Source organism: Pelodiscus sinensis, chromosome 23, assembly GCF_049634645.1.
Source record: "Pelodiscus sinensis isolate JC-2024 chromosome 23, ASM4963464v1, whole genome shotgun sequence".
In the NCBI taxonomy this organism is placed as follows: domain Eukaryota; kingdom Metazoa; phylum Chordata; order Testudines; family Trionychidae; genus Pelodiscus; species Pelodiscus sinensis.
Genome location: NC_134733.1, coordinates 19,234,535 through 19,249,582, shown reverse-complemented (window position 1 = coordinate 19,249,582; position 15,048 = coordinate 19,234,535). Strand labels below are relative to the sequence as shown.

General features: G+C 52.4%; 1 long non-coding RNA gene across 1 annotated transcript in view; it reads left to right on the top strand.

Annotated features, from left to right (window-relative positions):
* LOC112545140 (uncharacterized) overlaps positions 1–12,861 on the top strand; it is a 177,303-nt gene extending 164,442 nt beyond the window's left edge. The window contains exons 4-6 of the long non-coding RNA XR_012897326.1: positions 1,149–1,593; positions 5,683–7,694; positions 12,005–12,861. This is a non-coding gene — a long non-coding RNA (uncharacterized LOC112545140). The remainder of the gene's footprint in view (positions 1–1,148; positions 1,594–5,682; positions 7,695–12,004) is intronic.
* The last annotated feature ends 2,187 nt before the right edge of the window (positions 12,862–15,048 follow it).

Genomic DNA, 15,048 nt, shown 5'->3' with positions numbered 1-15,048 from the left:
GTCCCTTGCCCAGGTCACAACTCCCTCATCACCCAAATGCCCTCCCAGATCGCACAACCCCTCCTGCACCCCAGTCCCTAACCCCAAGTACCTTTCTGCACCCAACCTCCATCCCAGATCCAACACTTAACAAATTCTTGGAGTGGCTCCCGCATCAGAAATTATTGCTCACCCACTAAAATTTATCATGGCCACTACTCAGAAAAGCATTTAAGCCCATGCTTAATTGGAAGTGTATTCCTGTCTGGTGGCAATGGAACTACTCACATGCTTAAAGTTAAGCATATGCTTAAGTGCTTTCTCCGATCAGGCCCCAGGTGTGCAACCCAAGTGACTCTACGTGTGCAGTTGTGCCCACACAGAAATAGGGCACGACTGTCAAACCAGGTGGGTGCTCTCACGAGGTCCTTAGGCTGGCTCAGCTGCGTCTGTACAACTGGCTTAAGGCTCCTGGGGGTCCCAGGTCTATAAGCCAGGGCAGGAGTATGTGGGGCTGAAAGCTCAGTCAAGGCCACAGGGCTGAGGGTTCGCCTCTGCTGGGATTGCAACAGAGCTCTCTGCCCTAGAGCTCTGAGCTCCCCACTTCTGCCCCGCCCACCTGTGGCCCCACCCGGTTTCTGCCCTACTCCCACGGCTCCACCCCTGTTCCACCCGCAGCCCCAGCCCGGCTCCATCCCCCCGAAGCACCATTCCCTTTCATCTCCTTCCAGGTCCCTTGGCTGTGGCCCCAAGATGGGAAAATCTCTGTGTCCCTGCCATGGCTCCGGGCCTGCAGTAGTGAACAAGAGCGTCTCCAGGCCTGTGGCTGGAGCTGTGGCATGGGGAGATTGTCCAGGGCCCCCAAATCCACCACTGTTCCTCACCCTCCTCTCCCCACCCCTGGAAGTGTGAGGTTTGGCTTAGCCTCCCCTAGCTTCCATTTTGTGTCTCCTGTGCTTGGTAGACATCGCTGAGGGCCAGATTTTCCAGCCAACACCAAGATGCACAAAGGCTTTGGGCAGATTAACACAGTCGTGCTGGGGGGGCATAAATGCACCCTCCGACCTCATGCTGGGGACTGACTAACAAAAGGGGCAAAGCAACGCTACATTCATATCAGGGTTTTTTTCCTCAAATCTGATTGCTTATTTGTTTTACTTATTTACAAGGGTCTTGGGTTGCGGAGGCCCAGGAACGACACCCTGGCTCACTGCCCACGTGGCCTGTGCAATTAGCATGCCAGGCATATGCTTAGCAAAAGGAACAGCAGGTCACCTGTTCCCTGCCCTCCAGCCTGAACCGCTCAGCATTTCTCTAATCGCTGATGTAATTGAGCTAGACAGCTAACCAACAACGGTGGAATTCTGACACGGCGCACGCTCACGGAGGCGACAGTCACTCAGCCCCCGAGAGGGGACAACTTGGCTACAGGATTTTTGAATTTCCATTCAAGGCTGCTCTGGGAAAGGGGGAAAAAAAGACCAGGACTTTCCACAGCAGCGATAAGTCACGCCCCCTGACAACGAGCAGAAAACATCCCTTGGTGATTCCTGCCAGAGGTCAGCGGAGTGGCGGCTTCCCAGAATTTCAACTTCTTGAGGACAAACAAACCAGGTCAGTGGTGAGAAGGGTGGAGGAACTTTCCAGGAACCAATCGTCTGGCTTTAGTGCTTGGTTTCATTGCTTGCGTCGGGGCACAGGGCCAGGGCTGATAAGCACTTTCACCTTTGCTCTGAGGTGCCGTGCATGCTGAGAAGGGTAAGGGCCCAGGAGGAGATTGTACGGACTGGAATTAGAGGTACGCTCAGCAGCTCGGGTTCATTTCTAGCTCTCATGGGGTATGTCTACACTACAGCGCTAATTCGAACTAACTTAGTTCGAATTAGTTAATTCAAACTAAGCTAATTCGAACTAGCGCATCCAGACTAAAAAACTAGTTCGAATTAGCATTTTGCTAATTCGAACTAGCATGTCCACACAGAGTGGACCCTGAACCGGGGTTAAGGATGGCCGGAAGCAGTGCCGGCAGGGCATCAGATGAGGACTTAGAGCGTTGAGCTGCTGTCTCAGGCTAGCCGAGGGCTGTGCTTAAAGGGACCCAACCCCCACCCTGGACAGACAGTTCTCAGGGGTGCCCCGCTTGCAAAGCAGTCCTGGCTTGGATTGCCCGGAGTACCTGCACTGGGCACATCACAGCACTCGGCCATCAGACCGGCTGCACTTGCCGCAGGCTGCCATCTGGGGAGACGGGGCAATTGGGGGGGGGCTGCAGGAGAGGTTCCACCCCCAGAAGCCCGCAGAGCTAGCCCAGTCCTCCCCATTGGGGGCTTGTACCCCATTCCTCCCTCACCTCCTTCCACTTACCCCTCCCTAGCCTCCCTTCCTGATGTACAAAATAAAGAACAATTGTGTTCAAAAATAGAATCTCTCTTTATTGAACAAAACTGGGGGAGACTGGGAAAAGGAGGTGGGAGAGGGGAAGAGAGCGGGTGGGTTAGGGGAGGGCAACTACAATGATGAGGGGTTTGGAACAGGTCCCATATGAAGAGAGGCTAAAGAGACTGGGACTTTTCGGCTTAGAAAAGAGGAGATGGAGGGGGGATATGATAGAGGTCTATAAAAGCACGAGTGGGGTGGAGAGGGTGCATACAGAAAAGTTCTTCATTAGTTCCCATAATAGAAGGACTAGAGAACACCAAAGGAAAGGAATGGATAGCAAGCTTCAAACTAATAACAGAAAGTTCTTCTTCACAAAGCAAATAGTCAACCTGTGCAACTCCTTGCTGCAGGAGGCTGTGAAGGCTAGAACTAGAACAGAGTTTAAAGAGAAGTGAGATCAATTCATGGAGGTTGGGTCCATGAAGTGGTATTAGCCAGGGGCTAGGAGTGGTGTCCCTGCCCGAAGTTTGTGGAAGGCTGGAGAGGGATGGCACGAGACAAATGGCTTGGTCACTGTCTTCGGTCCATCCCCTCCAGGGTCCCTAGGGTTGGCCGCTGTCAGCAGACAGGCTACTGGGCTAGATGGACCTTTGGTCTGACCCAATACGGCCATTCTAAGCTCAGGGCTCAGGGTCGGGGGTCTCAGTGGACCACCTTGATTTTCATGCAAACCTGCTCCTGGGTGGCCAGGCTGGCAGCTATCCTGCCCTAGACGGCCACTTTCCTGTGACTAGTGCGGAGGTCGTGGATGAGGTCCACGATGTCTGCACTGGACCAGGCGGGTGCCCGCCTCTTGCGGTCCTGGGCAAGCTCCCGGGAGCCGCCAGCCTGGTCCTGGGAAGAGGGGGAGGGCTGGGGGTCATCAGGTGGGTGGCTTGAGCCGTGCCAGGTGCAGGGTCTGCTGGCTGAGTGCTGACAGGCTTGCACCTGGCACGGGCACCGTAGCCAGCCCGTGCCCCTTTAAGGGGGCCGGGAGGGGGGCAGACGAGTTCCCTTGGTGTTGGCCAGAGTGGCCACCAGGGAAAGCTGGGGAGGGCTAGCCTCCCACTAGTTCGACTTAAGGGGCTACACAGCCCTTAATTTGAACTAGTAAGTTCGAACTAGGCTTAGTCCTCGTGAAATGAGGTTTACCTAGTTCAAACTAAGCGCTCCGCTAGTTCAAATTAAGTTCGAACTAGCGGAGCGCTAGTGTAGCGCCTATCAAAGTTAATTTGAACTAACGTCCGTTAGTTCGAATTAAGTGTGTAGTGTAGACATACCCATGTTGTTCTTTCAACAGTTGCAGAGTAAATGGTATGGCCAAGGAGAGAGAACACAGGCACACACACGCCAGTAGTAGGGTGCCTATAAATACTAACGGCTTTGGCCTGACTCCGTTTCCTCCATGCATCTTGTGCAGTCATTCATACTCCTGCACATTGGGTGTAAAACGATACCATCCTGACCTGGTAGTATTTAGCAACTGCTTTGCTGTGGTCTCAATGGCTCCCCAGGGGGCAGGATAATAGAGACTCAAGCTCTGGGATATTGAGATGGGGCAAATACCTTTCACACTGATCTGCTGAGCAGGGACGTCCTTGGGGGTTACGAGGCCCTACACAGTGCTATGAAACTGGTGCCTCTCTGCCCTACGGCAGACGGGAAGGGAGTGAGGGTGATTTTTTTGGGGAGATGTGATTTTCTAATCTCAAGCCACACGCTATTTTCAAAGCAAAGTTTAGACTCTGCTCCTGTCGACTGACACAGTAAATTCAGACACCGACGGTATGTACCTGGGGCTGGCAAATGTCTGTGAAATGGCTTCATTACCATTCCAATGGCTTGTTCACAGGTTCAGTGTCCGCTCATTGCTCGGGCCAGCTTTGTCACTTAAGTTAACCCAATCCTCTCCTGAGGAAGCAGAGCCACAGATCAGGGACAGAAAGAAGCAGGTGGGTGGACGTTAAGACCCAGCGGTGCCCCACATTTTTGAGGGCCCTACGCAGTTGCGTCTTCTGTATATAGGAAAGGACACCCGTGCTGCGGAGAAGGGAGCAACAGAAAGAAAACCTGCTGGGGATTTTGAGGAGCAAGGGTTCTATGGGGGGAGGCAAGAGTAAGGAAGAAGGCAGGGACTTGCACCGCGGATTCAAAACAGAGCTGGAAGAGGGGACCATCCCAGCTCCACTCGACTCCCTGGGCCTTGGGGAAGGGAAGCTGGCAGTGTGATGAGGCAGGCATTGGTGCTGTGCTCATGGAGTGGCATATTCTGAACACAGAGCCGTGTTTCTCAAAGTGTGCTCGCACTGGCTGCAGTTTGCAGCCACGGGGAGCTGCAGGAACCAGTGTACCCTCACCCGCTGCTTCCCGCAGCTCCCCTAGGCTGCAAACGGCGAACCGCAGCCAATGGCAGCTGTGATTCTCCGTGATTGTGGAGCCAATATGTAAAAAAACCCGAGTGGCCCTGTAGCAGCTTTCTCAGAGTGGGTCTGAGGGCCACTTTGAGAAACCTAGAGAGCAGCTGGCAAAATCAGTGTGTGCTTGTGAACAATGGACACACCTAATACGAGCGCCCATGAGGGCTATCGTGATGGCCTGGCCATTAAGTGAGGTGCAATAGGTAGGCACTGGACTGACCTCCTGGGTGCTATGCCTGGTTTTGCCACTGATCTGCTTGGTCAAACCTCTTCCCCTTCCCACTCTTTGTACATCTTGCCTGTGTAGTTTGCAAACCCTTTGGTGCCAGGCTTGTCTTTTGCTCTGTGTTTGTACAGCACCTTGCACAATGCAGTCCTTCTCTCAGCTGTGAGAGTGCTACCCTAATGTAAACAACCAGCAAGGTTGCAAAGGGTGTGTGTGATATTTCTCGCAAGCCCGGGTCTCTGCTGATTTCATTTTCCATTCTCTGTTTGATGATGCTTCTGTGGCTGGCTTGAAGCATCTGCTCCGTCTCCATTTGGATTCTGTTCTGGTGTGAAGTTTAGCAGCTGTACCTTCCTTTCATGTGTTCTCTCTCACCACCGCCGCATGTGATATTACAGCTTCCTCTATGACAGACAGTTTTGTACATGGCAGCGGGAGCCAGAAAACACTGCAAAGCCAAACAGGCTGAAAGCTGCATCGGGATTATCCCAAACGAGGGGAGCATGTAGGATTTGGCACTCGGCTTCTGCACAAAACCATGTGAGTTCAGGGAGAAAGGGCAGCTGAGTCTTCAGCGAAATCTGAAGAAACGCAAATATCCTTGCGTTTTCTTTTTCACCAGATTTTTTTTTCCTTCCTCAGGGCTATTTATGGGGCTGAAACTATGTGCTTCTTCTTACGGTGTTTCCACCCATCCAAGAACGGAAACAAGAAGGGCCACATTAGAAGACGATGAGAAGGCCACACTATTTCAGCCCTGCGAACGTCTCCCTCGGGCATCACAAAAGCCAGTGGAGAAACGTAAACATAAATACTAGACATACAAGTGTCCTTGAGTCAGATCTGCTCATGTTTCCTGCTCCACAGCGAAAGGTGGGCCAGGCATTTCGCAGTGTAGGGGCAAGCACCTTGGATTTTATTCTTTCTTGAGCACCCATAGAACTGTCAACTAATTCCTAATGGTGCCATTGTTACAGATGAAGATAACAAACGATCCCAGCTGTCTGGATCCAGGCACAGCCCCCTCCGCATAACAATTTGCTTTGGAAAACTGATGCAATGTGAAAAGCACAGGGTCAGATTCCCGTGTCCTTACTCAGTTCTGACTCATGACCAAAACTCCCATTGACTTCAAAGGGAGGCGTAGGGTTGTAGGATCTGCCTCACAGAGGGAATAAACACAAGAACCACACACTTGTCGTTTTGACCAAGTCACTTTCCTAGCTCTAACCACACGCTAGATGGTAGTGTGGCTGAGTGATGACTCATTTCAATCATGAAGGGAAAAATGTTTATCATGGGGGAAAATATCATTTGTAACCAGAGAGTTATCTTATGTCCTGCTGTCTCTCACTAGCTCCTGGTGAAGTGGTTTCACTTTGAATAAATAATTATAGATCGGTGAGCTAGGGAGCAAGATTGACTCTCTAGCCTGCTGGGTGAGGCACTCACCATGGCTGCGGCAGGCTAAGGTTCACATCCCTGCTGTAATAAATATTTAACTGTCTATTAAGTAGAACAGCTCCAGCAGGAGAGGCTGAGACCCGCCCAGCCAACCCCAGGGTTGCCCATTGCCCGATGGGTAGGGCATGCCTGTCGGAGGGGGCGGACTCAGGTTTCAGTCCCTGGTTTGAATCGGGCAGGTTACAGACTGCAACATAAGTCTCCCACATCCTAACTGAGAGCCCTGGCCACCAAGTTTCAGTTTCAACAAACAGGCCTTATCGGATGAAAATCTGGTGCATGAAAAATGTCCCAGCCAGCGCTATTAGCAACTCAACGTAGTTCAAGTAGGATCTGAATCAATCCCATCTCTGAATCTTCTGAAACTAGCTCAGGAGTGGCCGGGAATTGCCAGCGTTAGCCTCAGTCTGTTTTCTTGGGGGAGTCCCTGCTTTAGTGTAAACGTAGATTAGGGTCTTTAGCACTGGGAGCTTTGAAACCTCTGGTCAAGACTGGCAGAGTCAGCACAGCAATGGCAACTTCAGGGTGACCTGAGGGACTTTAACCTCACAATCCCTTTGGTAGCGGTGGGGAGGATGGGAGCAGCTAAGCATTGCTAGAATATTTTACAGATGGATTTTGGGGCTGCTTTTCAGAAGCACTGAGGGCTCCCTGAACCAAGCTGAATTCGTTTCATGGTGGGCACCCCAAATTAGCAGCCTTAAAAAAATAAATTGGCCTTAATGTTTTATCCAAACTCACTCAAGGCAACAGCAAAATCAAAGACAGAACCCAGGAGTCCTGAACGCCCTGGCCTTTAAGTACACACCGTACGTCAAGATAAAAATAAGACCAAAGTGTCTAAATATTGGAGGGGTTTTGGCACAGGTTCCATGCTGCCTTACCAGGGATCAGTGGAGTAAGCTAAATGGGGATTTCCACCATGACTGAACTTCTTGGCTTTTGTGGGTATATTTCAGCTTTTTTTCATTATCTGGTCTCTAGGCTCTTTCTCTCTATTGGTTGGTTATCTATCATATTTGACAGAGAAATTGCGATGACAAAATGCTAACACTTTTGCTCTGTGCTCTTTTTAATCTACTGTAGGTGAAAGATCAGAAGGCATTTTTTGAAAGGTTTATATGGTGTCCCTATCCTCACGCTGAGCCAGATTGGGTAAATGGGATTTGACAAACTGCAGGACAGGAGAGGTAAACTGCTGACCTCTGACCTCAGGAGTCAGAGCCACTGTATATTATCATGTTTATGTTCAGAGACTAAATTCCTTGCTCTAAGGGACTCTCATAAATGTTTAACAGAGCTACAGAAACAGCATTATTATTCAGCCTTTATACTTTATTGGCGTGGTCAATGGTTAAGTCTCTCTTTGGGTTGTTGTGGTGGAATTTAATGCAAAATATTGTGGCTAGTAGTTAATCTTCTAGGTATTTGCAATAAAACAGTGGGTGTTTACACTGCAACATGACTTTTTTTGGGAATAACACCCAGTTTTGGCAACAAAAATCTTCCACCCTGCGAGACTTTTGTCTTTCCCCCTCCCTTTTATTGTCAACAAAGAGCCAGTGTGGACTCTGCTGTTTGTTTTGTCAAGAGAACTGGCTTCTGCCATTATCCCACAATGTCTGCCCTGATGGCTGTGCTCAGTGTTTGGTGATCTCTGCAGCCCAGCAGGCATGCACCTCTCCCCTTTCAAAGCTCTGGGAAGTATTTGACAGCTGAGTGAGCTGCTCCATGTGGGGAACAAATAAAGAACAAATTATTGGACTGCTCCTGTTCTGCCCTGATAGGAACACAGGATCAGGCAGATTGCTGCTGCAGGGGGAAGGCTGGAAAGACGGCTGTGCTGCTTTGATATTCCGCAGCATGGAGAGCTCACAGAGCTATGAGGGAACCCAAGAAGCACAGGGATCAGCTGTGCCTTCCCTCAACGCTGCACAGTGGGATGCTTCCCCACAATGCTTTGATCTATCTGTTGACAGGATGCTAGCAATGGTGGCCACAAAATGTCAACAGAGGGAGTCAGAAAAAATGGTTTGACCAGTTTTCACTTTAGGCGACTTTTTCATGTTGACAGCACTTTCGGCATCAAACCTTCCATGTGTAGACACAGCTTCTGAGCCATTCACATGGGCTTGAAACACAGTTTTCAAATGAAGCACACGCTTCCGTGATTTGCTAAACTGAAGCCCAGTTTCTGCAGCACATCATGATGGGCAGGGAGGACGAGGAAACGATGGACACATTATATAAGCCCCCTTAACCAACTGAAATAAACTAGGCTATGTACACAATACAGCGTTAGCCAGTACAAGTTCTGTCACTCCGAGGTGTGAATACGCCACCCCCTTGAGCGATGTAAATTACACCAACCTAAGTACCAGTGTGCTGCTCCCACTGACATACTCAGCACTGTGCACGGGGGTGGAGTAATTAAGATGATGGGAGAGCTCTCTCCTGGCAGTTCAGCATCTCTGCATTAACAGTGTTAGAGCAAGCGAAGCTTCGTCAGTGCAGCTGCACCTCTGCAAGCTCTATGGTGTTGCCTTTGGGGCTGTTAAAGGTTAACCAGTTAACAGGTTAACTGGTGAGCATATGCCTTACCAGCATACGTACCAGCTATGTGTACCAGGCCCTCCCCCATCATGGCCCAGCCAGCAGGACCCCAGCTACAGTGGGTGGCGGGGCTGGACCTGTCCCCAGTACCTAGGGCTGAAGCAGCCCCCACCACCAATAGCAACCCAGGGCCAGAGCAGCCCCTGCTGCCCATGGCTACAAAGAAGCAGGGCTGCAGCAGCCCCCACAGCCAGTGGTTAACCGGTTAAACAAATCCTTTAACCAGTTAACTATTCTGGGCAATTTTTACATTCCTAGTAGCCATTGCCATAGCTAGTAATTGTTTGGAAACAACACATAGTAATGCCTGAGGATCTTGGCTGCTGGCCTTACTGCTTGGGTGGTGTACTGAAATTGAGAGAATGGGGGGAGAGGGAGGAGAGAGGAGGAAGGGAAAGGAGAGAGATAGGATGGAGCAATGGAAAGAGAATTGATTGGGGAGGACTTAAGAATGGGAGGAGAGGTGGGCCTGAGATGCCTGTGGTTATACCACCAAAAATGGACTCTCCCCAGTAGAAGATCATGAGTTATCTGCCTTAAACGTTGTCTAAGGCAGGGGTGGGCAATCAGCCAGAGGTGGTTCACCAAGGTTCACCCCTGGCGGGCGACTGGTGCTTCATTCACGTAAGTGTCTGCAGGTACAGCTGCTTGCAGCTCCTGTTGGCTGCTGATCACCATCCCCGGCCATTGGGAGCTGTGGGAAACAGCACAGACCGAGACACCGCTTCCTGCAGCTCCCATTGGCTGGGAACAGCGATCCACAGCCAATGGGAGCCTGTGGACGTACAAATAAATAAAGTGCCGGTGGCCTACCAGGAGCGAACCCTGGTGAATCACCTCCAGCCCAGAAACCAATTCTTGCCTGCCCCTGGTGTAAGGTTACTCATGTAAGTGTCCCTAGTCCTCTGCTTTCTGACATGTTCCCTGCAATATCTATGCCCCAGTGCACAAGACTTTTCTGAATTCTAAATCATGGGGGCATGCAGATAACCAGATTTGTTCTGCACATGCAAATCTTCTCTTGGGAAAAGTGTCCTTGTGGATAGACTTGGCTGTGGGGGGGAAAAAGGAAAAAAAAGTTTAATCTTAAATGGTAATTGTCCTCCTCTGGCTAATGATAGGCCATATAACACTGCATATCAGCTATAAGTGAGCCGAAAGACACAGCAAGGTGTATGTGGCCGTGAGATAACACAGTGCTCAAAAGCTGATGACCTGCAAAGCACTTTATCTTCCACTTGCACAAGTCCCGTGGAGTCATCCTGCACATGCATGCTACCACATCCAAAGTCCCCTTCCTCCCTGTTCTCGGTATTGTACCCAATTGCTTTTATTGCATTTTGAAAACACTTGCTCCCTTTCCTGTGCATCTTATCAATGTTCATGTGTATACCAGGCCTGGCTGGAGAGGGAGAAGCAACCTTCAGCTGCGGCCCAGGGCTCTTGGCATCTCTTGGCCCAATAAACCCTGTGTTAGCCAAGTCAATACAGATATACTGGGCCAGATCCTTTGCTGGCAAAAATCGGTGCAGCCCTGCAGACAATCTAAGCATGTGACTAAAACCGCACATTGTTTTTGAAGGTCGTAGAGACGGTTTTGAGCTTAAACGCTGTGCTAGATTAAAATTGTTTCACGGGCAAATTGACTTTTATGGTGATAATTGATTAGAACGTGTCAGGGGGCTGAAGTTTGTGGATATGGTCGCAGTCGTTAACGTAACAGCCCTACTGGGTCAGCCCAAAGAGCCATCTAGTCCAGTGTCCTGTCTTCCAAAAGAGGCCAATGCCAGGTGCCCCAAAGGGAGTGAACAGAGCAGGGAATCTTCAAGGTTATGTCTACACTGCTTGCTTATTCTGAAGTAAGCCCTTTCAGAATGTATATTTCGAAGTCGCTTGTTTCAAAATAGCGCATCTGCACAGCAAATGCCCATCGAAACAGTGATGAGCTACTCCGAAATAGAGCGTGCACACTCATTGCACGCGGAATTACATTTACAGCCACCTGGAAGCACTTCAGGCAAGTGATCACAGCAGTCACTTCCCGTAGCTGTGGCCTGAGGCTCATGCGTCAAGAGACCCCTCTGTATAGTCATGTCTCAGGCTCTTCCCCTTTGCCTATCTCTTCGAGGGAAAGCAAAGCCTTTTCTCTGTGTGCTCTGGTTGCCCTTGCGGACACCACAGCACTCGGGCCATGGAGCCGGACCTGCTGCCAGCAGTCGACGGCTCTTACGTCTCATGATGCAGTTTCTGCAGGCTGCCCTCATGGCTCTGCAGGAGAAGGACCCTCAGTTCATTGCGGGGCATCGCCTTTCTCCAGGCACTGCTCATGCAGCGTGACCCCACCCGCCCTCCCCTGCGCACCGTGCACTGCTGCTTCTGCAGACTGGCCACCAGTTCTGATGGGTAGGACCAGAGCATCATGGTGGGACGACCAGCAGTGGCTCCAGAATTGCTGCATGCAGAAAGACACCTTCCTGGAGCTGTGCGAGTGGCTCACCCCTGCCCTCCAGACACCCACAAAACCTGCCAACCCCCTCTAGAAGCAGGTGGCCATTGCTATTTGGAAGCTGGCCATGCTGGAGAGCTACTGCTCCGTAGGGAGCCAAATCAACGTGGGGAGATCGACTGTCGGGGTCGGGGACATGCAGATCTGGTACTCTCGGGCTATTGTTCCCGGAGCATGGTGAATTGCTGGAATGGGGTTCCCTAGCAAAGTGGTGAGGCGATAGAAGCTCCCTCCCTGGAAGGTTTTCCAGTCCGCCCTCACAAAGTGCTGTTGGGGGTTGGGGTTGCTCCTGGTGTGTGTGTGTGGGGGGGGGAGGTTGGGCTCGGGGAACTCCCAAGGGCCCTGGCAACCCTGTGAGTCTCTGCGTGTCTCCTTCTACAGGTGGTGCGGGCCATCATCACAGGCTCGTCATCCTGGGCGACATGGACTCCAGCATCACCAGCTTTGTGGCCATGGGCTTCCCCAGCTGCGGCGGGGGGCATTGATGGCGCCCCCCCAACCCCATCCAGGTCCCCAACCACCGGGCATCTAGATACACCAACTGGGAGGGGTACTTTTCCACGGTGCTGCAGGCCCTCATGGACCACCAAGGCCGCTTCACTGACATCTACGTCGTGTGGGCAGGACAGGCGCACGACGCCCGCGTTTTCCGAAACTCCAGCCTCTTCCAGAAGCTGCACATCAGCACTTTTTCCCCACCCGCACCATCAGGGCTGGGGATGTGGACATGCCAATGTGCATTGTAGGGGACGCAGCCTACTCTCTGCTCCCCTGACTAATGAAGCCCTACACTGGACACCTGGACCCCCACCAAGGAGCATTTTAATGCCAGGCTCAGCAGGGCCCACATGGTTGTGGAGGGCACCTTCGACCATATGAAGGGGAGGTTCCACTGACTCTTCTCCTGCCTGGACGTCAGCGAGCGGAACGTCCCCCAAATGGTGGCAGCCTGTTGTGTCCTCCACAATGTTTGTGAACACAAAGGGGAGACGTTCCTGCCAGGGTGGGGGGCAGACGCTGACAGGTCTCGGCAGGGCCTTTGAGCAGCCACACACGGCTGCTATCCAGCAAGCTCATCAGGGCGGTGCGTATCCGAGAGGCTCTGAAGGAGAGTTTCACAAAAGGACCCCACTGATACTCCCCCTTGGGCCTCCCCACAAAGGGGCCTGTGCATTGCCCCTCTTTGCCTTTTCTCCCACATCCCTCCGTTCCTCTCCCACCCTTCTCCTGCACAGACAATAAACCACACTTTTTGTTTTGGAACAATAAGCTCTGTTTTTTTTATTGGGGTAAATGTAACTGAGGAGGGACTGGGGAAAGAACCTGGGAGAGGGAGGAGGGAGGTGGAAGGGGGAGGAGAGGCTCAGGGGTGGGGCTGGAAGTGGGACAAGCCAGAGGGTCAGGAGCTGGGGAGGGAGCAGAAGCAAGAGTGGCCACCAGGCGGTTGAGTGTGATGGTGAAAGCTGCACAGACGGCCCAGCCCCACTGCAGCAGCTCCTGCCAGGTGTTTTGGTGCAGGGAGAGTGCTGCTGGGGGTTCCCCCCCACGCCCTTCCCCCTGGCGGGTTCCCATGCAGGGCCTCAGTGTCCTCCACCTCACCGCAATTGCCCAGGAGCGGATGCTGCCCTGGGAGTGCAGGCAGGACCGTGTGGTGTGTGCGGCACTGCTGTGTGTGTCCAATGACCGCATCCTCCTCAGGGGTGGCTTGTGGTGGGAAGGTGCCAGTCGGGGGTAAGGCAGGCCTCTCCAGAACCCCTGTGAGCAGGAGCGCACGGTTCCTTTATGACAGGTTTCTGGGGCCGTGTGCTGTGGATTGGTGTGCACCCACGTGCAGGGGCTGCTGCATGCGATCCCTAGACCGAGCTGGCTGAGCAAGGAGCTCGCAGCCCCTTGCTGCCCGCCGCCTCCCCCATGTGCGTCTAGGGAAAGTGATGGAACTCACCTGATGGGCCTTCCCTGCCATCATCTGATCCCTGGCCAATCTCCTGGTGTGTGTGTGTGTGTGGGGGGGGGGGGGGGGGGGGTACTGGCTCCAGGGCCAGGATGGCCTCCTGGCTGGTGGGCATCATGTCCACGCTGGCCTCCTCCTCCTCCTCCTCGTGCCCAGCCAGGCCCTCCAGGTGGCTCATGATGGGCGTCTCCAGCCCTGAATCCACGACAAGGAGGGATGGGGCTTCCTCTCCTCCCAGGTTGTGCTGGAGCTGCCCATAATAGGGGCAGGTCTGGGGTGCCCCCCTGAGTGGGAGCTGCACTCCCTGGCCAAGCACAGTTCTTGGACCTTCATGAGCACTTGCTCCTAGGAGCACATGTGGCCCTTGTGGCCAGGCTTTCGGCCGTCTGGCCATAAATGCCTGCATTCCCGCCTGTGGTGCAGAGAGCACACTGGTTTTCCTCCTCCCCCCAGATCTCAAGGAGATCCAGGATCTCCGCACCAGGCCAGGATGGTGCCCTCCGCTTTCAGCCCCGGGCAGGGGCTTGGGAGCGGCCCAGAGGCAGTGCTGGCAGCTGTGGGCGGCTTGGCCGGAGCGGTGGGCTCAGCCATGGTGGCAGGGCAGGCTGTGCAGGCTATGTGCCACACGCCCTCTCCTTGCTGCTGCAGCTTCAAAACATGCTCCTGTTGGCCTCCTGCTGTGGGGGGCGGCAGGGAAACTCGAAACAAGGTACATTGACTCCAGCTACATAATTCACATGGCTAGAGTTGTGTATCTTAATTCCATGTTCCCTTTTAGTGAAGACCTGGCCTTGGTAACCAGTGGCAGAAGTAACCTGGATGTAAATCTTGCACTGGGCAAGCTCTTGGTTTAATCATCTTCCTGAGGAGGTGGGGAGGAGGAGCTGTCTTTTGGGGAATTGTGTGAGAAAGCCGTCTTTTGCTGTTGCCAGGAATCGTGGTGGTTTTAAACTCTGTGGGACTGATTCTCTGGGCTCTATGCTCAGCTACTTACCCCTCTGCAAAATGGGTGTAAAATGCTACCAGCTCAGCAAGGCAGTATTTTACTTCTCCTTTGTGCTCTGCACATGTGTAAATTACTATTATTTGTCTTCAGGTAGCACCTGGATGCTCCAAATTCCATTGAGTAGAGACATACTCTTCCCTCGGGTTTGGGCAACCACCCAGCACCCCTGGACCCTGCTCTGAGCGGAGGCCCCTGGATGCTCCTGCAAAATAAATAAAAAGCCCATTTTATAAATAAATGTTAAGTTAGAATTAAAAAAAGAACTGGGAGACAAAGCAGAAGCAACGGAAACAGCTGTCTCCACCTCTTCCTCTGAGTCCCTGCACTTGGCCAGACATTGTATCTGACTACAGCTGCCGCACTGTCAATGCCTGCTAGATGTCTGGGTGATAATCCACTGGAAGCAATTATAGGGCATCCGTCACCAGCAGGGACCTAGCCACAGGCCTCTTGTCTGGGGAAAGGGCT